Here is a 26,847-nt window from a genome sequence, read left to right as displayed (position 1 = left end):
ACCTTTGAGGCCTCGACTAGGACATAGTGTGCAGCTTTAGCCTCTCTATCACAAGAATAATCAAAGAGCACTAGAGAAATTCCACAGATGAGTTACTAAATGATTTCCAGGACTATGGAAGCAAAAACACTGAAGGAGACTGATCTTTACATGTTAAATAAACAGAGCTTAAAGGCTGACATGATGGAAGAAGTTACATGGAATACAATCAGTAACTTGAAAGTCCCACAACACTAACATAGGGGCAGGGATGAAAATAGCTTGATTTCCCATAAATATTGAGACATATTTCTTCACACAGAGGACACATGGAACAACATATGAAGTAGCATAGCACCTTGAGGACATTAAATCCTGTCTTGACAATGGATTAAAGTGTAATGTGAATATCGATTGATGAGCTTTGTAGGAACGAATGAGTGGTTGTCATTAACATATTTTAAACATGTACTCCATGTGGTCACACTGGGTTTTCTTGGTGCTGTAGTTTTTACCTGAATCACAGACATGTACATTTTAGGTTCATTGGTGATGCAGAAGTGTTGTTGTATATGTGATTGTACCCTGAGGACCACAGGTGTCCAACCCTAGATTGGTTGCTCTCTTGTTTCCATTATTTTCCATGATAGGAAAGCAAATGAAAACTCTTATTTTACTGTTGAAGGCCCATTCAAGATTAAAATTAGGCAATGTCTTAATGTAATAAACATAACACAAATACTGGAACTTGGTTTAAAACTTGTTAAATACAGATTTCACAAAAATGTTACAAAGTTTTTCTTTAAACAGAAAACCATTGATACATGGCATAAATTACCAAGTAGTGTGGCAGAGAGTAGGACTTCAGGGACTTTCACCTCTCAACTTCATGTTATTTTGGACTATCTACATAAATAGAATGGATGAGCTTGTTGGGCATTTTAAAGTAGTTTTTTATTCCTAACCTTTCAACAACTTTCCAGTTATCATCATCAGAGGAAAATCATTAGACATACAGTAATCAAAGGCAATATGTAGCAAATGAGGAGATGGGGTGCAAGGGGAGGGGGGACCAATAAGGTGGGGTTCAGAGGGTGTTGGTCATGAAGTCTTTTTTTTTATTATTTAAGTGGTCTTCTTCTTTTTAAGCCCGCATATGCTGGGTTCATGTCCAAATATCTGTTATTGGTGTTTTCATTTGAGAGCCATCATTCAGCCAGCTCTCTGGCACTTTTAGTATTATCCCTGAATTTTGACCTCAGACAGGGGCGACGGTTCATCTTTCAGCAGGACAACGACCCTAAGCACACAGCCAAGATATCAAAAGAGTGGCTTCAGGACAACTCTGTGAATGTCCTTGAGTGGCCCAGCCAGAGCCCAGACTTGAATCCAATTTAACATCTCTGGAGAGATCTTAAAATGGCTGTGCACCGACGCTTCCCATGCAAACTGATGGAGCTTGAAAGGTGCTGCAAAGAGGAATGGGCGAAACTGGCCAAGGATAGGTGTGCCAAGCTTGTGGCATCATATTCAAAAAGACTTGAGGCTGTAATTGTGCCAAAGGTGCATCGACAAAGTATTAAGCAAAGGATGTGAATACTTATGTACATATGCTTTCTCAGTTTATTTTTAATAAATTTTCAAAAACCTCAAGTAAACTTTTTTCACGTTGCCATTATGGGGTGTTGTGTGTAGAATTATGAGGAAAAAAAATTAATTTAATCCATTTTGGAATAATTTTGGCTGCAAAATAACAAAATGTGGAAAAAGTGATGCACTGTGAATACAGTGTATATATATATATATATATATATATATATATATATATATATATATATATATATATATATATATATATATATATATATATATATATATATATATATATATACATACACACACACATTCAGATACACTTTTAAAAATAAAGGTGCTACAGTGGCTCTTCAGAACAATGCCAGAGGGGACCCATCCACTTCATACACATGACAATTCTAGAAAGACCCTTTATTTTAGTTCTGTAACATATATTGATGGTAACAGATTTGTGAAATACCAGCAGGTCCTGATTTTAAAAGGACTCTTCCTACATACAATAACCCAGGCTGTATTCAGGTTTACTTAATCTGTTAGGTTAATCTTCATCTTAATCTTCTAGGGTGCCTACCATACATTAAAGATTTCAGGTTTTTTTCCTACATATTAGGACGTTTTTTAAGCTCAAAGAACTAGCTTTATATACACAGAAACCCTCCCCAGAAATGAATGGTGCTTAGTCAAGCAATAGCTCTACAAGGAACCACAAAACTCAATAAAAAACCATAAAATGCCTTTAAAGAACCATTTTTTTAAAAAGCGTATAGTAATTACTAATAAACAATATCCAAAAGTGACAGTACAGTTCAATTACATTTATTCTTACCAAGTGTACTACAATGTATTTGCCCACTGATAAATTACAAATACAGTATAATTGAAGAACAAAAAACAATTTTTAAAAAATCTATCCAGCTATGCATTACTTTCTTAAATTTCATTAATCAGATTCAGTTTGTTGCAGTCTAAAAATCAAGTAAAAGCAAAACTAACCATTAGAGCTTTTTTCCAAATACATATTGATTTAGTTCACATAAAAATGGCCTTCAAAACATTAATAGTTGCAGTTCATATCCAGCTACCAACATATTTGTTTCTTTAATGAGGTTATAAATATGATTATGTTGGATCTAAAAAATATTCAGTTAGATAAGAAAGTTTTTAAAAGTGAGAGTAAAGAAAATAATAGTGCGCATAACTATTAAGTTAAAAGATTTCAGAAATCTTTACATCTGCATGACAACGGATTTATTTAAGTATCTTTCAACTCCCCTCCGGAAAAATATGAACACACATAACAGTAAATCCATGCCAAGGATCAAGCAAGAATGTACTGTTATCACTTAATGCCTCTCATTTATGATATTAGTTGTTAAGCTGTGATCACAATGTCTCCTTTTCAACTAGTCATTATTTATTCATATAATAAATATTAGTTTAGGCCTCACTAAGTTCATTAATTTTTTTCATTGAATACTGTTTTGCAAGGGTCTAAAAATTTACCCACATGCTAACTTAAAAAGGATCAATTCAAAGTTGTAATTAGTGTAGTTTATTTTTGTACCAGTAATGGCGCACTGCACAATAACGTGCAGTGAATACACTTGACTTGATTGTCCTCTTTCTCTTTACATTTAGCATTCCTTTGCTCAGAGGTTGATGCACTTGCTACTTCCAGAGCAGCTCTTCTTTTTCCACCTTTGCGGCCCGCTTCTTCTCTTCTGTCAATATCTTTTCACGTTAAAAGTGATTAGGTCAGTTTTTGTGTTGCAGTTACTTAGTACGTTTTCTTTAATTTTTCACTTAAGCTGGCACTTAAGCCTTCATTCTGCCTCAAGAATGATTTAAGATATGAAGAGGTAGGGGAAGTGATGGTGAAGGTGGTAGGGATGAGAATGGCACTCATACGCATGCGCTGCATGGCTGCCTTGCTGGCCGTTGCTGAGAGTTGATTCTACAATAAAATAAAAATATCACTATCTTCAAATCAGGAACTTTGTTAAACAGAACCTTCCAGATTTTCCTCATCTTGCACCCTCATCCATGCTGGAAAAAATATTGCTCAATCTCAAGGACTTAGACTCCATCTCTGCAATATATAAAATCATTTTACAATCCCTCCCTTTCAAAGATCCAAGAGGACACTGGGAAAAAGATCTCTCAATTAATATATCAGAAGAGGAGTGGAAAGTAGCAATGCAGAGAATTCACTCGAGCTCCATATGCGCAAAGCATACAATTATACAACTTAAAATTGTTTATCGAGCACATCTGTCTCGACTAAAACTCTCCAAAATGTTTCCAGGGCATGATCCTACCTGTGAACGCTGCAAACTAGTTCCAGCCTCACTAGGTCACATGTTCTGGGCCTGCACCAAATTAACATTATTCTGGACAAAAATTTTTAATTACCTGTCAGACAGTCTTGGACTCACAATCCCTCCTAACCCATTAACAGCTGTGTTTGGGGTTCTTCCAGAGGGGTTTAAAGTTTAAAGACAAACAAATTGTGATTGCATTTACTACACTCTTGGCACGCAGACTTATTCTGATAAACTGGAAGAACCCAAACTCTCCTCTTTTAAGTCAGTGGGAAACCGATTTGTTATATTATTTGAAGTTGGAAAAAATCAAATACTCAGTTAGAGGATCCGTACAGACGTTTTTCAAAACATGGCAGGATCTAATCAGTAATATTTTAAAATAAGTTCATGAAGCATAGAGAATTTATTAATTTAGGTATGTTTAAAGGTGTAAAATTTTTATGCCGTTTGGCTTGCTCTCTCTCTCAAGGGTGGGAATCGATCTGTTCTTAACTCTACTTTTCTTTTTGTAAAAACTTGATTGCTTTGTATGGAATGCAATAAAATTTATAAAAATAAAAAAATAAATAAATAAATAAAAATAAAAAGAGGAATAACCTTGGAGGTCAATCATCACCCCAAAAGCAGATGGTAGATGTCACATAGTAAAGTGTACCATAGTTCAAACAGTTTGCGAGCTATAGGTGATTAACAACAACAAGAACAACAACATTTATTTATATAGCACATTTTCATACAAACAGTAGCTCAAAGTGCTTTACATAATAAAGAATAGAAAAATAAAAGACACAATAAGGAAACAAAATAAATCAACATTAATTAACATCGAATAAGAGTAAGGTCCAATGGCCAGGGGGGGACAGAAAAAACAAAAAAAAAACTCCATACGGCTGGAGAAAAAAAATAAAATCTGTAGGGATTCCAGACCATGAGACCGCCCAGTCCCCTCTGGGCATTCTATCTAACATAAATGAAACAGTCCTCTTTGGATTTAGGGTTCTCACGGAAGGGCTTGATGATGATTAAAAATCCTGGACAGACAAATGGAGAGCCACGGTAGTGTATTATATAAAAAGATGAGTTTGAATCAATAAAAGGTTGATTACAATAAAGGGAAGTGTTAATTTTATTCAAGGTGAAATCATCCTAACATTTGAAATTGCTACTCAAAAAAACAATTTTCTAAATATTCAACACTACAAGGATTGAATGGCAAGTTTACAAATTATCACAAGGCTGCAGCTAATATGAAGGCAGCTGGCATGCTTTAAAAATAGCATTTTAAAGGAAATATTGAACAAGTGTGAATGGTATGGGGAGTAAAGGTTTCTTCCTTCTTTGGTGCATTGGCATTATCACAATTTCTTTTCATATCATAGTCCATAAAGTATAAAATGTCACAAATTATTTGTAACAATGTTAGTAAAAAATTTAAATACTCACTGCACTATACAATTAAAATTTAGACTGCAGGTGCTTGGTTATGTTAATGGCCATACCCTGTAGGTAAATCCAGTGGTTATAGTGCCAAATGCAAACTCAGAAATCTGACTTTGCATCGATATTTGACCAACAGATAGCACAATTGTCAAGGAATGTTACCCAATTCTAACAGTAGATTAGGAAGTCTAGGAAGACTAGGAAGTGCAGCAATGAGAGAAAAACACTATCATGAGTCCAATGAGTACATGAGATTTGTGATTGTAACTGCTACACCAAGAGCTGTAACCACAAGAGAGGTGGAGGAGGTATCTACTCCTGACCTTGAATTGACTGAGGTGAGAAAAGCTATACAAATTGGACACTTTGAAAAGTGCAAAGTCTTTGCACCAGCAGCTAATGAATTAGGCAGACTGGGATATCTTGTGCTACGTGGGACACGCATAGTAATACCACAAACACTACAGCTCCAATACCTGGTGTGGGGAAGTTGAAAACTAAGCGGATTAGTTTACATATAAGATTAAACCACTCGCCTAACCTCTTAGGTGAATACCATTTAATTTGACAGAAACTGTGGAGATAAGAAAATTAAAGAATTCATAGATTTGGAGATTATTGAACCAGTTAATGGCCCTACCCTGTAGGTAAATCCAGTGGTTATCGTGCCAAATGCAAACTCAGAAATCTGACTTTGCATCGATATTCGACAAACAAATTGCACAATTGTCAAGGAATGTTACCCAATTCCAACAGCAGATGACATTTTACAAAGCAGGAATGGCTCTATGGCAGGGGTCTCTAACACGTCGCTCGCAACTCCTTTCCAAGTAGCTCGCCAAAGGGTTAATGAATCCTACATAAATTTTAAAAAACTCGATTAATCAAATTAGGGGTGGGCGATCTTTCCAAAAGATCATATCACGATCCTTTTAACACAAAATCACGATCCACAATCTGAATTGCAATCTACCTTTTCAATGTGGCATAACACTTAAGAGAATATCCGGACTCAGACTCATCAGCACTTTATTTTAAATATCAAACAAAGTTTAACTCAATTGTTCTCTCATTTGCTAGCTAAGCGGAGTTAAGGAACACACCCCGAAGCTGGTAAGTGAGTGAGGAAGGACCCTCCCCTCGGCCCACTGCGTGTTTCTTGGATTCACGCAAATAAATCGGTACCGCAAGCGAACTATGATACATAGCAAAATGAGAGAAGTCGAAAAATCAACTGGAATGTTCAAACCAATTCAAGAAAAAATCTGACCTAAATCCGTTAAGTAGTTATCTCTTGAAAAACGGACAGACATTGGATTTTATATATTATATATTAGGAAACCTTCAAAATAATGTGCAGTTAAAGTCTCAACAGCATTCTCAGCATTTCTGGAGCTTAGTAGAGTCAGATAACTATAAGAATCTTCACCAAGCAGCTCTGAAAATGTCTGCTTTGTTTGGGTCTGCATACTGTACCTCTGTGAGTCTGCCTTTTCTGACATGAATGTCATGAAATCAAAGTTCAGAACAAGACTGACAGATGATCATGTAAATGACTCCATAAGAGTGAACCTACAGTAAGTGGCTACACTCCACCATACACCTCTCTTGTTGATTCCATGCAGTGGCAGTCATCTCACTAACTAAAAAACACATCACACATGCAACTGGACATGTGAATACTCGTGTGAAGTGTAACAGAGACATGTAACAAAATGACAAATGAATAAGTCATATCTGTGTATTTGTAATTGCATTGTTTTGTTTTGACAGCATTCATGTTTTAATTCAATAGCGTGAGATACACTAGAAAATGCATATAGACATACAAAATGCACTTGCAGGTGAACTAAATTTGTGAGTTGTAGACACCAACATTTTATAAATGTTCAGGCAAAACAAGCTTATTCGGTTTGTTTGGGTTGAAATAAGCTAGGAGAGTAAACGTTACAAAACACGAGTAGCTCTCGGCCATTTTCATTTTATAAAAGTAGCTCTCAGGGGAAAAATGGTTGGAGACCCCTGCTCTATGGTGTTCAGTAAATTATATCTGACATCTGGCTATTGCCAACTTGAGTTAATTCCTGAATCATGCCAAATTACAACTTTTGCTGTTCATAATGGGGAGTACAGATATAAAAGGCTTTTATATGGAGGATCTTTAGCTAGTGAGCAACATTAACAAGTGATAGGTGGTGCTTTAGCTGGTATAGGAGGGGTTGAGAACATCTCAGATGATGTCATCATTCATACCCATGATCAGGCAGCACATAACAAATGGGTGCATGCTGTTTTTGAAACAGCTAAGAGAGTGTAGACTGACATTGACCTCTGAAAAGTGTCAATTTAACTTTGAACTTTATGGGAGTACCCTTGACATAGAAAGGAATTGGTTCCACAGAAGAAAGAGTCAGGGCAGTGTCAGAAGAAAGGGAACCAACGAATGCCACTGAAGTGAAATGTTTTCTTGGTCTTGTCAGCTACAGCAGCAGATTTGTTCCCCAATTTACAACATTATCAGAACAATTCAGATGCCTAACTAGAAAAGATACACAATTCAAGTTTGGGCCAGAACAAAAACAAGCATTCATTTCACTTAAAGAAGTGCTTGCTAAAGCTGTAACCTTAGCTTACTTTGATAAAGATGCATGAACTCAGGTGATGGCTGATGCAAGCCCAACCGGACTAGGGGCAGTATTAAGCCAAAAACAACATGATGAGATGGTTCCTGTTTGCTATGTAAGCCAATCTTTATCAGAATGTGGGAAAAGATATTCACAAATGCAGAGAGAGGCCCTAGCTTTTGTATGGGCATGTAAAAGATTTCATCCTTATGAGCATGGCAAGGTGTTTGATCTAGTCACAGAGCACAAGCCACTGGCATTCGTTTACAGTCCGCATTCAAAGCCTTCTGCCAGGATTGAATGATGGGCTTTGAGATTGCATCCTTGCAATTTTAGAGTTGTTCATATAACATGGAATAACTACATTGCAGAACCATTGTCACGTCTACTAGGAAGTGCAGCAATGAGAGAAAAACACTATCATGAGTCCAATGAGTACGTGAGATTTGTGGCTGTAACTGCTACACCAAGAGCTCTAACCACAAGAGAGGTGGAGGAGGTATCTGCTCCTGACCCTGAATTGACTGAGGTGAGAAAAGCTATACAAATTGGACACTTTGAAAAGTGCGAAGTCTTTGCACCAGGAGCTAATGAATTAATCAGACTGGGATACCTTGTGCTACGTGGAACATGCATAGTAATACAACAAACACTAAGGGGCAGGGCACTAGCATTGGCTCATGAAGAACATTTAGGAATTATAGGGACAAAGCAGCATCTTAGAAGCAAGTTGTGATGGCCTGGCATGGATAAAGAGGTGGAAAGACATTGAAAGTTATGTCACAGGTGTCTAGATTCACCTGAATTCTTAAGGACAACACCACTGCCACAGGTGCCCTGGTAGTTGCCTACCTGGTCCACTGCCGTCCATTCACTCAGTTCAAGTAGTGATAGATTACTACAGCAGGTAGTAGGAGTGTGATGTGTTTAGGTTCATTACTACCAAAAAGATAATTGACAGCTTAGAGTCAATATTCAGTTGACATGGACTTCCTGTTACCTTGAAATCTGACAATTGTCCACAATTTATATCTAAAGAATTCAGAAATTATTGTGTTGTGAATTGTGATAAACATTTAAAAAACACTCCAAGATGGGCACAAGGTAATGGAGAAGTAGATTGCCAAAATGCATCTAATAGTAATAATTAATAATTCTTTTCAATTCTATAGTGCGTTTCTCACTTTTCAAAGTGCTATAGTGAGTGGGGAGCCATTTCATCCATCACTAATGTGCAATATCTACCTGGATGATGCGACGGCAGCCATTTTTGTACCAGTGCACTAACCACACATTAGCTGTTAGGTCATGAAATGGTGAGAGTGATAACTAATTAGAGACAGGGAATGATTTAGGGGCCAGAATGATTAGGCCATGGAGGGCAATTTAGCCAGGACATCAGGATATACCATGCACTTTACAAAGGATGCTCAGGGATCTTTTACGGTCACAGAGTCAGAAACTGGGTTTTTACGTCTCATCCGAAGGACGGCCCTAATTCTACAGCATAGTGTCCCCATTATTGCACTGGGGCATTGGGATCAACATTCAAACCACAGGGTATTTTACGCCCCCTGTCTGTCTCAGCATCAACCCAAGCTTTTCCTTGATGGTTTTCCATCTCTTTGAATTTCAATTGCCCAGTCTGCAGATCTTGACTGGAAAAGGGAATTAAGAAAATATGTAACAATTTACAGAGGAATTATCCATGGAACAACATGTAAAAGACCTGCAGGTAAAATTATCCATGTCTTAGTTCTTTTCTTTTCTGTCTCTTGTTTTGTTTTTCTGTATTTTTTTTCTCACTGTCCTTCCTCTCTGCTGTGCAGGCTTCTCTTATATTGACTAGATTGGATGCAGATTTGACCCACTCTGAGGTATGAATGACGCACCTAACTGATCCATTCACATTTAGATGTGAGTGCACGATCAACCAAGTGCACCAATCTTCCCTGGAGCAGTGCCGTCATGTTTGCAACAGCACCCGTTCTCTCAAGACTTAATTATTTATTTAAAACCTGTACTACGCCACAGACCACTTATCACAAGGAGTACTTGGGAATCTGGAAGTTCCTAGTTAATGATATCTGGCAGTGGTTAAGTGAATATGAGTGAGTGGATGAATAGGATTTGGTCATTCTGGAATCTTGCACCATGTGGAAGTTATTGCTTTATGCTGATACTACAAAATGGATGACTGCACAATTTTGCTGCACACAGCCTTTTCCACCTTATCCCAAAATGCTTATTAGGACAGAAACTTAGCACTGTGCAGGCCACTGAAGCAAAAGTTCTTTGCTATGTTTCCAGGACTATTCGGGTATGATACATGACTTGTGATATGGTGCATTATCATCAGTACCGCCGCTCCCTATATGCAGAGTACGCAGTCTGCGTAGGGCACCAACTCCCAGGGGGGCACCATCCCAGCTGCTCAAAAAAATCATTTTTATATATTATAATAATAGATTAATATTAATAATATACATATACAAATAAACAAAAATATAAACGTATATATTGCATTTTACGGTGAACGCAGAGTAGGCTAAGCACACGTGATGATGCGCGCGCCCTCATGTATTTACTTATTTACTTTTATTTGAATAAAGTTCTATTTTGGCCCCTATAGTAGGTGTTTTTTTTTTTATTATTTTATTTTTACTTCCGTGATATTTGGGGGAGGGGGCACAAAAGTAAATTTCTGCTTAGGGCACCCATTTGGCCAGCAGCGGCCCTGATTATCATGCTAGAAGTACAACATCCTTGTGTGGATAAATTGCAGCTATGAAGGGATCAACTTGTCTAGCACAAATATTCTGATACAAGTTTCAGCATTCTTTAGGGTCCTAATGGGTGCTAGGAAAACATTCCACATACCATTACACTGCCACCACTATACTGCTGATACCAATTGGGATGCATCCATGGACTCATGTTACTGATCTTTTCATTGACAGGATGCAAAAGTAACCTACAGTAGATTTGCCAGACCAAGCAACCTTTTTCTTCTCCTCAGTTGTTGAGGTTTGATGCTTCTTTGCCAACTGGACACCATCAGCACATTACATTTGTTTTTCTGTTATTATAGCCTAATCAACACAAATTCCAGTAAGTGGCATATTCTGAAATGATGTTCTGCACACCAATGTGATTTGTTTGGTGGTGTACCCTGACTGTTTGCCTGTACATTTCTCATCATTCTTTTATAACCCCTTCTACTCTACAAGATATTTTGATCCTCAGCATCACCTATCCCTGGTAGTTTTTTTCTTTGCACACTACAGTAAACCTGTGCAATGGTTGAGTGTGTAACGCCTATGATGATAGAGATGCTAGAAACAACCCACCTAAGGTCACTTGCTTTGTTCATTAAAAACCTAAACTGAACCATAAAATGTGCTAGAAGTTCTGTTCTGGTTGATTTATACCACACACGGCTATTGCGTGACGTAAGACGTGTTGGAATGTAGAAAAAGTGTGAAGAGATGGGTGTATCTAATAAACTGGCCAGTGGTATATTTAACCACTATGCGAAATTCTGACTGTGAGCAGATAACAATGTTTCAGATCACTAATAACTGGCACAAATCATCCCATTTTAAAGCAAACCTATGTGTGTGCTCATGTCGGAGACGGCTCTCCAACTTCTCTTTTTGTCTCATCTCAGATAAGTCTGTTTCTGATTAAGCTTATCCATTTCAAGACAATGAAAATAAATAGCATGTAATTTTAATGAGGAGAGTTTTCTAAAGCCTGTAATGCATTTTTGGTTATTGTTTTGCTTTTCTGTCCTCATAAATATTTAATTAATGACAAATTTGTTTACTGGATTAGATGCCATTGTGTTTACAGATGCTTCCAGCAAAGCCTGTAAATACTATGTGCAAAACTAGCAAATGTTCTCTTGGCACGCTTTCTGACTCCCATGGTTTATCACCCGTACTGCACAACTGTCCTGAGGGTCCAGAATAGAAAGAAAAGTTATTTTTATACATAAAATACTGTATTCTTTTAAAAAAAAAGTCTAGAGCTTTATGGCAGAGCCTGTTTCATGTTTTTTCTGCTATATGCCATGGGTGTAAGGCATGACAATTTGTACTCTTGTGTGTTCTTATCTGTTTGGTTTGCTTTTTATATTTCAGAAGTTCCCACACTTGTTCGAGGTGAGCTTTTAAAAGAAAGGATGATGCTCTGAGTGGCTTTTAAGAAGACAGAGTTTCCTTTAAGCAGCTTTCATCTGATCATTATGAACTCATTTTAAATGCAGTATATAAACTTTTATAGGCATGTACTTTATTTAAATGCTTGATAACTAGTGACAATTTTACACTGGAATTAAAATTACACTAATCTGGCTCGAGAAAAGGTCATGTAAATGTATCCTGCATTCTGTTATATAATGACTGGCACAGGCGTGTCAAATAAAAAATTATTTCATCTTAAATGTCATAAATGTTCCATTCATATGTTTCTCTTTTTTCTTAAGTGAAGTCTGTTGCCTTGGATTTCAGTGTGTGGAAAAATGAATACAAGTCAGTAAATAATTACATCTGTTTTCATAAATCAGCTTCTATTAAAATTTATACTTATTAAAATCAATGAGGGTAGAGACTCGCTTGATCTTGCAAATGTATTGGCAGGAAGCCCACTTCCACAGAAAGGAAGGCACAATGAAACCAGCTCAAGTGGCGGGCAGAACTTTCATATGCAAGAATCTGATGCCAGAATGACTTGTGTGGCAATTCTGGGGAGGACCGGGCCTGGAAAAGGAATTAACAAGATTATGAAGAGGAAACAAGAACCAGAAGCAAAGAAAATGAAATGGCTTTTATGTTTCATTTGAAACGGGCTCTGCTCATTTTCTTATTCATGTTATTTGTAAAGAAATGTGGCCAATTCATTTGAATCTTTCTTTTGGGGTTATTTTCTGAAGAGTGAAATCTGAATTCTGAAATGTTGACAAGCAATATTGGATATTTTTTAATATGAATGCAATCAAATCATAATTTCTATTTATTTTTTTAAGGTACAGCTGTCATTGGCACAGTAGTTGCTGTCTCAGAACACTAGAGCCTTGGATTAGTTTTCTCCCACTGGCCAAAAAAAAAAGAAAATTGTAAAGATAAGCATTACAACGGACTGGCATCTCCTCCAGGGTGGGTCCTCTAGTGGGCCTGTTGATGCTAAGATAATCCAAAAATGTCTGCAGGTGAGTGGGATTTAAGGTCTTCCTCGTTTTCTCTTCCCCTGTACTTCTATTCCCACCACTCTTTTGCCCACATATTCATTGTCTCTCCTCGTTAAATGGCCACACTGTTTAATATCTACAGTACGTGCCTCTAACAAAGGAGACATGGCATCCACACTGAATGACTAGGTGCCAAATCTGAAGAGAAGAAAAACACATTGGCTCCTCTGTGAGTGGGATTTATGTCCTATTGTGAATGATTATTATATGGCATCTGTAAATAAACTATTTATATGCAAGACGTTAAAACATTTTATAAGGGTTGTACCTGATTATGTAAGAGTTGTTCTTTGGTCACTGAACTCAGCAGTGGTAATATCAGCAGTGACTGTACACTCCTAAAAATTCTTTAATGGTCCTTTACTGGATTGTGTGGTTACTCACAGAGCCACTGCTTCACAAAGAACCATCGAATTCTGAGACAGCTTCTCTACAAATGAATTTGTTTCTTGGTGCTTTGAAAAACTTCCTAATATAGAGAAAAACAAATGAAATCTTTCAGAAATGGTAGTCTACAGGGTTGGATTAACCATTAAGCAAAATAAGGACGTGTTTAAGGCATCAAGGGTAGGGGTGCACCATGGACTATATGGTGCAAAACTTCAAATGGTGCAGCTGAACCAGGTTCCACAAAAACGGCCTCCCACATTTAATGAAAAATTTACATACATATATATACAATAAAAAATATAGTAATAATAGAGGTTAATGACATATATTAATCTTGGGAATACAACAAAATTAGAATCTGGTAACTGGCACACAGTCCCCCAAGGCTCATGTAATCGTTCTCATCTTGGTCAAGTCGGCTGTCTTGTTCATTCGCCCACTGAAAGTAAGTGCAGCTCATATGTACAGTATGAGGCCATCACAATCTTTTCAGTGCTTAGTGTCCATACAGTTCTTAATCCAGCCTTGGTAGGCTACCTAGAAGGACATTAACAGATTAAGAAAATCTAGATTTAGTCTGTGTGATTGTACCGGTATGTTCTTTTAAGATCAGGACCCATTTGTATTTCACAAACCTGTTACCATCTATTTGTGGTTATTTGTAGTATGGAGCCTGTTGCATATCTAAATAAATAAAGTTTTTTTCTGGATCTTTTATGTGGATGGGTCTTTTGGGAACCAAAAGTGGTTCTCCTATGACATCGCTCTGAAGAACCACTGTGGCTTCTTTATTTTGAAGTGTGTACTTCCTTAGTAATGGGACCCTATGCACTTCTAAGATAAATGGCTCACCTCACCATTTTATTTCGGAGCTACACATTTATTGGTACCTTGTTGTCTTTATATTTGAAGATTTATCTTTTGATTCCTGATTTGATGTATTTATTGCTAAATATTACAATAGTTTCTATCAAACTGATTGAGAGGTGCCATACAGAATATATCAATATTGCAAAGATTGGAGCATAACTGACATGGTGGTGAGGCAAATCAGGTCTGTTTAAGCACATACGTCTCCATCCATCAACCTCTAAAGTGTCACTGGGGCTGAAGCTTATCCTAGCAGGACTGAGCGTAAGACAGGAATCCAACTCTGCCACGCATTCAGCACTCACACTGGCTTCTCACCTAAGTTCATGGAGGGCTGCAGTCAATGCATGATTTTCTTCCACCCAAGACCTTCATTTAATTAAAACTCATATTTGAACTTAGCATACTTTTATTTGCTGTTTTAGACCTTTACAGTGTTATTACTGAATGGCTCGATAATATTAAATTTTATAGGAAATTAAAGTATAATGAAAGTTCCTAGATCTTGAGTATTATTAATTTTGAAACTCAACCATTATTTAAACAGGTAACTGCTAATAATTCAACAGACGAAACTGTTATTGAAATTGTTGTTACTCATTAGCATTCTGTGACCGTGTCTTCTCATTTTCAGTTGTCATTGCTTGGATTCAATTCAGAGTTCAAGCTCTATAAACAGCTTTTATTGAAATCTGTACAAATAATATAAATATTGACTTGTATTGTCTATCTCACTGCAAAACGTCAGTAGGAATAAGCCGACTGATTACATGAGGAGCTTAATAAGAAGCAGGATTCATTTTCTTAAAAAGGTGTCAATGAAGAAAGTAGTGCAAATGACAGAGTCAGATTCTTCATTGTTGTCTCTGTTCTTGTGATCATTATGAGTGATTTGAAACACAAGGCATTTCAAAAGATGTAAAACAGACAAACCTTAAGAGAGATTGGCATAGCTTAATCATTCTTTTGAATAGAAAATCAGCCCTGTTGTGCATTCCTAGAATGATGTGAAAGGATGGAACTAGCAAATAATAGCTCAGGAAGGAAAAAGCAAATAATAGCTAATTTAATTAAGATGGTAGTTCATTTAATATCAAGAATTCATTGAAAAAATCTGCACTCACCATGGCCCTTCTTGGACTGAAATGAGTGGTTAGAGAGGTTCTGATGGATGAGTTGCTGGAGGGAAATCCACACATACAATGGGAGAATGTGCAGACTCCACACAGATTGTTGTCAGACTGGGAATCGAGGACCCAGGACTCCAAATCTATGAGGCAGCAGTGCTAATCATTTTGCTGTAACATAACTATTGGGAACAAACTATTTTTTGTAAAGTACTGAATTATATTACATTCTGCTTTCTCTTCTTCTTTTCTCGCTTCTGTGTGGGGTCGATGTGCTTCATCAACCTTCTCCAAACAGCTCGGTCCTGCATTTCCTCCACAGTCAAACCCTTTTCCTTCAGATCCTCTTTTACTTTATCCATCCACTGCTGCTTTGGCCTCCCTCGCTTCCTCTTCCCCTGTACTTCCATTCCCATCAGTCTTTTGCCCACATATGCATCATCTCTCTTCATCACATGTCCATACTACTTCAGCTTACTTTCCCATACTTTCTTAGATATCTCTCCCACCATTGGTGTACCTCTGTTTGTCTCATTTCTCATTCTGGTCTTTTTTTATAATTTTGCACATCCATCACATCATTCTCATTTCTGCCACATCTAACTTCTTCTCCTGAGCTCTCTTTACTGGCAATGTCTCAGCTTCAAATATCATTGCTGGTCTGATCACTATCTTAAAAACCTTGCCTTTAACCTTTTCCTTGATTCTTTGCTCACACAATACTCCTAATATCTTCTTATTTTTGTTCCATCCACACTGCACTCTATGAGTTGTCTCATCTAATTTTCCATCTCGGCCTAACACTGATCCTACTTATTTAAATGTATCCACTTTTTTCAATAGCTCTCCCTGCAGGCTAACCTCTGAATCCTGATCATCATTAAACCACAAATATTCTGTCTTCTTCCTATTTATCTTCAACCTTCTATATTCCAAAGCCATTCTCCATTCTTACAACTTCCTTTTTCCTGGTGCTACACAACACAAATGTCATCAGCAAAAAGCATGCATTGGGGTGGTGTATAGGTCTTTTACCCAATGACTCAACACATAACCAGATCAAAGAGGTAATGTAATATATTACATTTCAATAAATGTATCAATATAATTTTATCTTAATAAGATGTGTCCCAATAAATTTACCAAGCTTCCTTGCTCAGGATATTATCTAATAATAAACGGAAAAAATGGCCTTCTGTTTGAAGGATGTTAAAAACCATCCCTTATTTGTATAAAGACATTGTGTTAAATTACATGCATGCATGCTGCCTGATCATTGTGTACTGTCTTTGCACATAATCATAATTCTCTAAAAAAATCTGCATTGAATATTTGGTCAGCTGTGCTTGTCTCGCTTGACCACTGCTTGCTTTCTTTTTTTCAAATGGCGCAGTAACGGGCTCAAAGCATCCGTTCAAATCTTGCCCGCTGCATGACGCAGCAATTCCAGCAGGTGGCGGTAGAGTAATGTCTGACGGACACTCGCTGCGCGATGGCCACACTTCATTTTTTCATAGCGCGTCTCGCGTCTGATTTTAGTCGGTAGCGACTCTTTTGTACGGCTTGGAAAATGCAGTACTTGTCTTTGAAAATTTAAACCCGTTTTTGATTATTTAGACATGCCATCTAAGGAAAGTAAAATAAAATAAAAAACACACTCTGCGTTCAGCTATCGTGCAACCCAATTGTTAGAACTTCACTAGGCATGATATAAGTTAAAACCACATGCTAAATTACAGATAAAACAGATTAAAAAATTTCATGTGGGGGAGTTTATAAGGGAATAGCGGAGCTCATCCAGTCAGCAGAGTGCACTCATTTAACAAGAGGAAATGGCCGGCTTTATCTTCCATGGCTTGCCATTATTTGGTCTTCTATGCTCTTTCTACTTAGCACTGGTAAGGTCCAGCAGAGAAGTTTGTGTTGATGTACTTTTCATTCCTGAAAAGTGTGTAACTAAATTAAAGCTGCAAAAGATGGTAGCATTATACCGAATGGCACTCGCACTAATGTTTGATGTTCAGCTCAGCTCCTTTCACTCAGGTTTGAAATCAATTAGGCAAATCTCGATGTATAATCACTTCCAGATTTCTTTCCCCTTACTGATATTCCGGAGACGCGGCAGCGGGCCATGTTTCATTTGGCGGCTCTAAATGGAATGTATCAAATATTAGGACTTCCTGTAAAATAGGCAGAAATGAATAAATGTAACAGGGTAATAATTACATTGTTATTAAGCGGAGTGTAATGAAGTGTGCTGTATTGATCTCTTTACATTCCCTTTCTTTCTTCCTTCCCTTTCTTTTTTTTCCTAGGAGAAGGCCTGTTTCCTCTCATCTTTCCATGGCACTGGTGCCACGTCCTGGAAGAGGCCCCATTAATCTGTTTATATCTGTATCTTGGCAAGCGGTACACAGCAACCACTGCAAATAAGAGTGGTCAGCCAGCAGTGGTTTAGAATTCCACCATTTGTTTCCACTTAACCACTGCTCTAATGCTCTGTTTGCTTTGGTCGGCATGCGTTCGATGGAGCTTTGTTAAGTGCAGGTGCAGCAGAAGTCTCATGCACCTCAGGAGGAACGTCTTGTGAGTGTATTCAGAAAAATACAATATAGCAAGGCCCTGCAAAGCCTAATAGCACAGTGGTCAGTGCCGAAGGCTTGCAACTCCATAACCGTGCAGAGCCTGCGTGGGCTCCCTGTATCACTGTCAGTCCTCCAATTCACTCTCACACCTCATAGGTGGCGAAGTAGCCCAGTTGGTTTCAAATCCAGGGCCTTTTTTTTTTACCTTTGTGGATGAGGACTGTTCTTGCTTTGTCTTCATAGTTTACCTCTGGGTGCTTTGGCTTTTATTCCACATCCTAAAGATTTGCAGATTGTTTAACTGCCACATCTAAAACTGAATGTAAGCGTGTGTTTGAGTGTGCTTGGTCCAGGGTTGCTCCTGCTTTGTGCCTATTGCTGTTGGGATGAACTGGGATGCCTGTGAATGTGAACTGGGTAAGCAGGTTAGAAAATGGATGAACGTAAAGGATTAACATGTTCACTGATGAGGGATGCAATTTAGGCTCTTGTGGTAGGCTTTGCCTCCCCACCATCCTGTAGTGGCATGGTGAGTCTGCACCATTGATGTTCTGACCAAGGCAAGTTAAGCCACAGTAGTAGTTACAGTAGTATTGTCACATGTGTGGAGGACTGTAAAATTCTTACTTGTATGGCTGACCCATCATGCAGCATGTTGCCACTGTCTGGTACCATAATAAATACAAATGTAATAAAATACAAGTAGTTTATCCAATTACAGTATTGTATGGAAGCTTAAAGTCGATGTCACATTACGCTACTTCTAGTCGTGGGGTATGTCAGATTTGCTGACTGCAGTTGCCTGTCTTATATCTGGAGCATGTCAGTTTAAATAAATGAAAATTGCTAGCCATGTCAAATTTAGCATTTTCATGGCAGGCTACCAGTATGGTCCTGCTCGCCCCTTTTTGTGACAGTCAATAAAATGCTGCCTGACTGAGCCAGCACACCGATGGAGCCAGCGAGTTAAGTCACAGTCTCGGCCTTTTTATTTCTTGTTTCTGTTCTGTCATGGCACGTAAAACACAAGACATCAGACAGACGAGCCTCTCTCCTGTTCATGAGGTTTAAAGCCCCCAAGTGCTACAGTGCATCCAGAAAGTATTCACAGCACATCACTTTTTCCACATTTTGTTATGTTAAAGCCTTATTCCAAAATGGATTAAATTCATTTTTTTCCTCAGAATTCTACACACAACACCCCATAATGACAATGTGAAAAAGTTTACTTGAGGTTTTTGCAAACTTATTAAAAATAAAAAAACTGAGAAATTACATGTACATACAGTAAATATTCACAGCCTTTGCTCAATACTTTGTCGATGCACCTTTGGCAGCAATTACAGCCTCAAGTCTTTTTGAATATGATGCCACAAGCTTGGCACACCTATCCTTGGCCAGTTTCGCTCATTCCTCTTTGCAGCACCTCTCAAGCTCCATCAGTTTGCATGGGAAGCGTCGGTGCAGAGCCATTTTAAGATCTCTCCAGAGATGTTCAATCAGATTCAAGTCTGGGCTCTGGCTGGGCCACTCAAGGACATTCACAGAGTTGTCCTGAAGCCACTCCTTTGATATCTTGGCTGTGTTCTTAGGGTCGTTGTCCTGCTGAAAGATGAACCGTCTCCCCAGTCTGAGGTCAAGAGCGCTCTGGAGCAGGTTTTCATCCAGGATGTCTCTGTACATTGCTGCAGTCATCTTTCCCTTTATCCTGACTTGTCTCCCAGTTCCTGCCACTGAAAAACATCCCCACAGCATGATGCTGCCACCACCATGCTTCAATGTAGGGATAGTATTGGCCTGGTGATGAGCGGTGCCTGGTTTCTTTCAAACATGACGCCTGGCATTCACACCAAAGAGTTCAATCTTTGTCTCATCAGACCAGAGAATTTTGTTTTTTTATGGTCTGAGAGTCCTTCAGGTGTCTTTTGGCAAACTGCAGGTGGGCTGCCATGTTCCTTTTACTAAGGAGTGGCTTCCATCTGGCCACTCTACCATACAGGTCTGATTGGTGGATTGCTGCAGAGATGGTTGTCCTTCTGGAAGGTTCTCCTCACTCCACAGAGGACCTCTGGAGCTCTGACAGAGTGACCATCGGGTACTTGGTCACCTCCCTGACTAAGGCCCTTCTCCCCCGATCGCTCAGTTTAGATGGCTGGCCAGCTCTAGGAAGAGTCCTGGTGGTTTCGAACTTCTTCCACTTACGGATGATGGAGGCCACTGTGCTCATTGGGACCTTCAAAGCAGCAGACATTTTTCTGTAACCTTCCCCAGATTTGTGCCTCAAGACAATCCTGTCGCGGAGGTCTACAGACAGTTCCTTTGACTTCATGCTTGCTGTGTGCTCTGACATGAACTGTTGACTGTGGGACCTTATATAGACAGGTGTGTGCCTTTCCAAATCATGTCCAATCAACTGAATTTACCACAGGTGGACTCCAACTAAGTTGCAGAAACATCTCAAGGATGACCAGGGCAAACAGGATGCATCTGAGCTCAATTCCGAGCTTCATGGCAAAGGCTGTGAATACTTATGTACATGTGATTTCTCAGTTTTTTTATTTTTAATAAATTTGCAAAAACCTCAAGTAAACGTTTTTCACGTTGTCATTATGGGATGTTGTGTGTAGAATTCTGAGGAAAAAAATTAATTTAATCCATTTTGGAGTAAGGCTGTAACATAACAAAATGTGGAAAAAGTGATGCGCTGTGAATACTTTCCGGATGCACTGTATATTCCTCATCAATGATTTATATGAATTGTACTTCTGGATGAGCAATATCAGGGCCATCTTAACGTATGGGCACAATCAGTCAATCTGTACGAGCATAAAGGCCCACAATGTTTCTGATGCCTATGTGTGTTTCTGTTTTGCTATCAAAACGAGGGCCCCAGTGCACTACTTTGCCCAGGGGCCTATGATTCTGTTAAGATGGCCCTGAGTTTCAGCATTCATTGTATATCAGCTTTCCTGTACAGAAGCACACAGTTTTGATTTTGTTGGTGCGAGCTGTGGATAAGTTGGAGTGACTTCCTTAACAGACGTGTGCCGCTGACTGCTTCTGACTCACTAAGATTATGCAAATGAAGCTTACAATTGAAAAGTCGTGTAATATGATGTCACCCTAAATTAGAGCTCTCAAATTATTGAACTGATGAGTTGGTATTTTGTCTACTGTTGTAATTTGTCTTGAACAGCTTGCCCTTGTGAATCTGAACTGGATTCAGAATGACTGAATGAATGGTGTGTAACTCATAAATGGCAAATCTCACCGCTCGATTTAATTTTTTTACTGCAAGACCACCATATTAGACAGGGCACTGGTATACACAAATATGGCATTCTAGGGAAGCTTAAAGCCAGCCCTTTGGCAAGTGTGCCTGTCTGCACATGAATGAGCTTCTGTAGTCCTTCTGGAAATTCAGGAATAAGCTATTTGCCCAACCTATGGTAATAGAGTCCTGTATTCGCCCTGGATGGCACCAATAGAAGTACTGTGGTTTTCATCTCTCATTTCTGTTACTTCCCAATACCTTTACCTGAAAGGGCAGCACAGTCTCTAGGCTCAGTCTCCTATTATTAAAAATTGCTCCTAACTCCATGTACACCTCACATAATAAAGAGGATACTCAGTCAATCTGTAGTGGTGAATAACTGCCAGATGGCAGCGTCTGCACTGCTGAATTGTTACAGTGCCTACATAAAGTATTCACCCCTTGGAAGTTTTTAACATTTTATTCTCATACAACATTGAATCACAGTGGCTTTAGTTTTCCTTTCTTTATACTAATCAACAGAAAAAGACAAAATATATCTCTGTAAAGTGATCTAAATTCTTTAAAAATATAAAGCACAAAATAATTGATCATCCCCTTTAATATGAAACACCTAAATCCTCACTGGTGCACCCACTTTCTTTTAGAAGTCCCATAATTAGTTCAATTTATATCACCTGTTTGGAGTTTCAGCTGATTGTAGCATACATGCACCTTATCTGGAGGGTCCAACTTGGGGTGAGTCAGGATGGTGGCCTACACATAGAAGACTAAAGAATACCCCAAGCAACCCAGTGAAAAGGTAACTGAAAAGCTCAATGATGACAAGAAAATATCCAAGTCCCTGTTTGGAATTCAGTTAAATCAATCATTAACAAATGTAAGCATAGCTGTATATCTGTCTAAAGCAGGCATCCACAAAAACTGACTGATCTGTACAAGAAGAGGACTAGCGAGGGAGAGACCTTCTCTGAAGGAGTTACACGCTCCATTGGCTGAGTCCATGTATATAACAACTGTCAGTCACAGCTTTATGGGAGAGTGGCAAAGAGATAGCCACTGTTAAAAAGACAAACATATGACGCCTCAGCTAGAGTTTGCCAGAACGTAAATATAGTAGGAGACAATGAAATCAGCTAGAAGAAGGTTCAATGATCTGATGAGACCACAATTGAGCTGTTCAGCCATCAAACTAAATGCCATGTCTGGACACTGCACTTTATCAAAAATATACCATCCTCCAGGAAGCATTATGGTGGTAGCATCATGCTGTGGAGATGCTTCTCTGCACCAGGCCTTGGAAGGTTTTTGAGGGTAAAATGAATACAGCAAAATGCAAGGATATCCTGGAGGATTCTAATACAATCATAAGTTACAGGTATTGTCCATGTCAAGTATACAAAATGCTTCAATATGCAGTGTGCATCATGCTCTTTTTATTTTTTCCTGCATTTCTTCCAAGTGCAGTCAGCAACAATTTTAAACAAACTGGATTACATTAAGTGAAAGCACTGTAATTTTATGATATAAATTAATTTTCTTCTCCCAAAGTGCAGATTTTCCAGCAAGACAATGACCCCAAGTGTAAAGTGAAAGCTACACAGGAATGGCTTAAAAACGTTAAAGAGTGAGACCTGGAATGGCAGAGTAAGAGTCCAGGTCCAGCTGAGAATGTGTGGCTGGACAACCTGACAGAGCTTGAGCAATTTTGCAGAGAAGAATGTGGTAAATTTGTAATGTCCAAATGCGCAAAGCTGAGAGAGAGAGAGAGAGAGAGAGAGAGAGAGACCTGTACACCAAGGTGTAAGGCTGTCATGGCTGCTCAAGATGCATAGATGAAATACTTTCCTTGAATACTTATGCAACAGTCATTCTGTGTCTCATATGTATTCATTTAGACCACTTTGCAGTGATGTGTTTTCATCTTGACATTTAATACTTCTTTTTCCTTTGATTAATGTCAAAGAACAAAACGTGAACATTTCCAAGGGGGTGAATACTTTTTATACACATTGTATTTCTATGTCTATGTCTGTTGCACCCAGAACAAACTACTACTGGCCAGTGCAACAAATTCATTGGATCAATGTCTTACAGTGATCCATGCAGGCAGCACATACAGTACAGTTGGTTCATTTGCTCTGTTCACAAAATTCTGAAATAAAGCAGCTAACAAAGTGTCACATTTGCTGGAGGATGCAGTTGTTTAACATGATCATATGTATGGGGTGCTGAAGAGAAATTTAGTAGGCAGGTGGGAACCTCTTGTGAATGAATCTTCACCTATCAGCATCAGATTATCACAAGCCAACCAGCACAGTTTGCACCACCTGGATGGATTCTTTATGGTTAGCCACTGGTGTTAATGAAGAGACTTGGGACTTAGTCTACACCATCTCTGAAATGTCTCTTGCTTGTTTGTAAGTATCTGCTATTCATATCCCACATTCTTAAGTGGGGATGTGTGTCTAGTGCCAGCATGTCAAAACCATGGCAGGAATTCAGCAGGCACACTCACACCTAGCATTTTATTTGCTTATGACGTCTTTGTAACGGCGCCTCATTTACGGTGCAGCGTGTCACACTTGGCTCTCTTAGTTAGCTTTGCCTTGGCTTAATGTACTCACTTTTTTATTTATACTTTGTAACACCAGGAGGCACTCTTGTAACAACCCTGCACAGTAAGAATGATCCCAAGTCTGCTCCATATTGAAAGTTAAGCACATACAGGGATAAATACACAAAATGGAATAAACAACCCTAGTGCAAGTCTGGGTCTGTCTAGAGGGCCTTGCACCCCTGTCTACTTGACGAGAATGTTTTTCAATTTGCCCAAATCACATATATTGCCACACACACTCTTTCTCACCTCTTATTGTTTCCTCTTTCTAGACACTGGCATTTTCTTCTATCCAGAGGGTCTTTGCTCAAACTTTGCTCCTGACTCCTGCTCTAAGACCTCTGTTGTGTCCAATACAAGCCATACCCCAGAATCACTTTCAGGGTTTGTGGTGGCCATGCTCTTGCTGCCTCTTGTTTGTCTGCATCCTTGTGCCTTTACTTTCTCTTACAGAACTGGGCAACCTTTTAAATTACCATTCCTTGTCACAGGGGGTGTCAGGCTTGGTGCCTTCAAGATAATTAATTCCAGGGCACCATTTAAATATGAAAGGCCTGCTACAACCACCAGTCCACATTTACCAATATACTAACAATTGGAGGTGGAGAAGGAGAAGAAGAGCATTCATTTCTTTTTACAAAGTACAAAATCTGCTGAGTCCAGACCTCGTTGCAAGATACTTCTCTGCCAATTACAGTCCTGACAACCCTGTGACTCCAAGGCAGTGTCTAATAGCATACATATCATTACTTATGTATACAGTATATATACGATATACAGTATATATGTAGAGTACATATACTGAATTCAGAAAAGTAGTCAGACCCCTTTTTCACATTTTACTGTTTCAGCATTATGCTAAAATGCCTTACATTAAAATCATGTAAATTAAAAAAATCCAATATATTTATATTGTGATGCTTGTGCACTGTGGGAATCCAGGGAATGCTCAGCTCATTAGGTAAACAGGGAAACAGATAAGTGCTAAGACACAATTACTAACCTTTCTTCATTTTCTAGTGCTAGTGGAAGAGGAGCCACCCAAAGACAAGTGATGACATTTCTGGTCTGCTACAGAAGTCCTACCTTTTTTGGTCACCCAATTATAAAAGAAATGACACTACCAGACTGTGACTGTCGAAGCCAGGCTGCCCACAGTACCAACTGAGCAGCCATACCATATATGCTTTAAAACAGGTCATCCACCTGAAGCTCAACATGTTTGGACCCAGCCAGTACTTGGATGGGAGACCATCTAGGAAAAGATTGCCTTGCTGCTGGAAGAGGTGTTGGTGAGGCCAGAAAGGGGTGCTTACTCTGTGAGCTGTGTGTGGATCCCAATGACCCAGTGCAGTGGCAGGGATACTGTGCTGTAACTATGGTGCCATCCTTCAGATGAAACATAAAACAGAAGTCCCGACTCTTTGTGGTCATTAAAGATTCCTGGGTATCTTCCAGAAAGAATATGTCCTGGCTAAATTGGCCATCATGGCTTCATCCATTCTGGCTCCATAATCATCCCCTGTCTCTAACTGGCTATCCCTCTCACCCCTTCACCACCTAATAACTAATGTGTGGTGAGAACACTTGCGTAAAATAGCTGCCGTTGCATCATCCAGGTGGATGCTACACATTGGTGGTGGTTGAAGTGATTCCTCTCTGTTTATGTAAAGCACTTTGGGTAGTGAGAAAAGCACTGTATAAATGTAATTATTTGTTATTGTCATTATTATTAACCCAACCAAGACTGCTAATGATCAGTGAATGATAATGTTAATTTCTTTTGCATTTTTGTTTTGAATTTAAAACTCACACTGTTCCTATTAAACAGGGATCTCAACATTTCATCCTGTACTGTATGTTGTTTCCTTACTATACATACTGTATATATATAGGCACACCTACTTGTTGTTTTAAGAGTTTTAGTCCTGATGGGAAACCCTGTTGGGGAACTTTGGCGCCACCAGGTGGAGCTGCAGCAGAACCATAATGCTACTTTTGGGGGTTTCCATCTGGCCCGGAAGTGCTTCCGACGTGTATTGCTGTGGCACCTTCATTACTCCCAGGTCTGGCATAAAAGGAGCTACCTCCTTTACATTGGGTGTCAGAGTCTGGAGGCAGTGGGCAACACTCCTGGAGGAGTACTGGGGAAAGATAGAAGGTGATCAAATTGTGTATTGTTTCTCATATTGGACTTTTTGAAACCTTTAAGAAAATAATTTATTTAAACAACTTTTTCTGTTAAATGTGTCTGATTAAGTTGTGTCTGGTGGTTGGGGCTCAGGGACACCTCCTGGCACCCATAATATATATATATATATATATATATACTGTAAAAGATGCAACAATAAACAGCATAAAGGTTTGGGGTTTCCGGCCCTGTATATTGCAGAACAATCCACAAATCAAATGAAACCAGGTCAAAATATAAACACAAAACAGGTTCATATGCACGACGCCATACAAGACATCGGCGGCCATTTTATAAGGGAGGAGCCGGAAGGAAGAAAGGAAGGGAGGAATGCTGGGAAGGAACCGTGAGGGAGGATGGGACTGATGACGTCAAGAAAGATGGTGGAGGAAGGGCGGAAGTAGCGTACTGCGGGAATGAGGCTTATGGTGGCGGAGCGTCTTTTTTCCTGGAAGAAAGCAAAGGAGAAAGGTTAGTACCCCGCCACTCCCTGCTGGCGAACGTCTTCCGAAGCGTGTTAAGGCCCGTCCGCGGTCTCCTATTCACGCGTGCGTGGCAATATATAGACCCGGGTTC

Source organism: Polypterus senegalus, chromosome 17 (genome assembly GCF_016835505.1).
Source record: "Polypterus senegalus isolate Bchr_013 chromosome 17, ASM1683550v1, whole genome shotgun sequence".
NCBI lineage: Eukaryota > Metazoa > Chordata > Cladistia > Polypteriformes > Polypteridae > Polypterus > Polypterus senegalus.
This window is presented reverse-complemented; position numbering follows the sequence as displayed.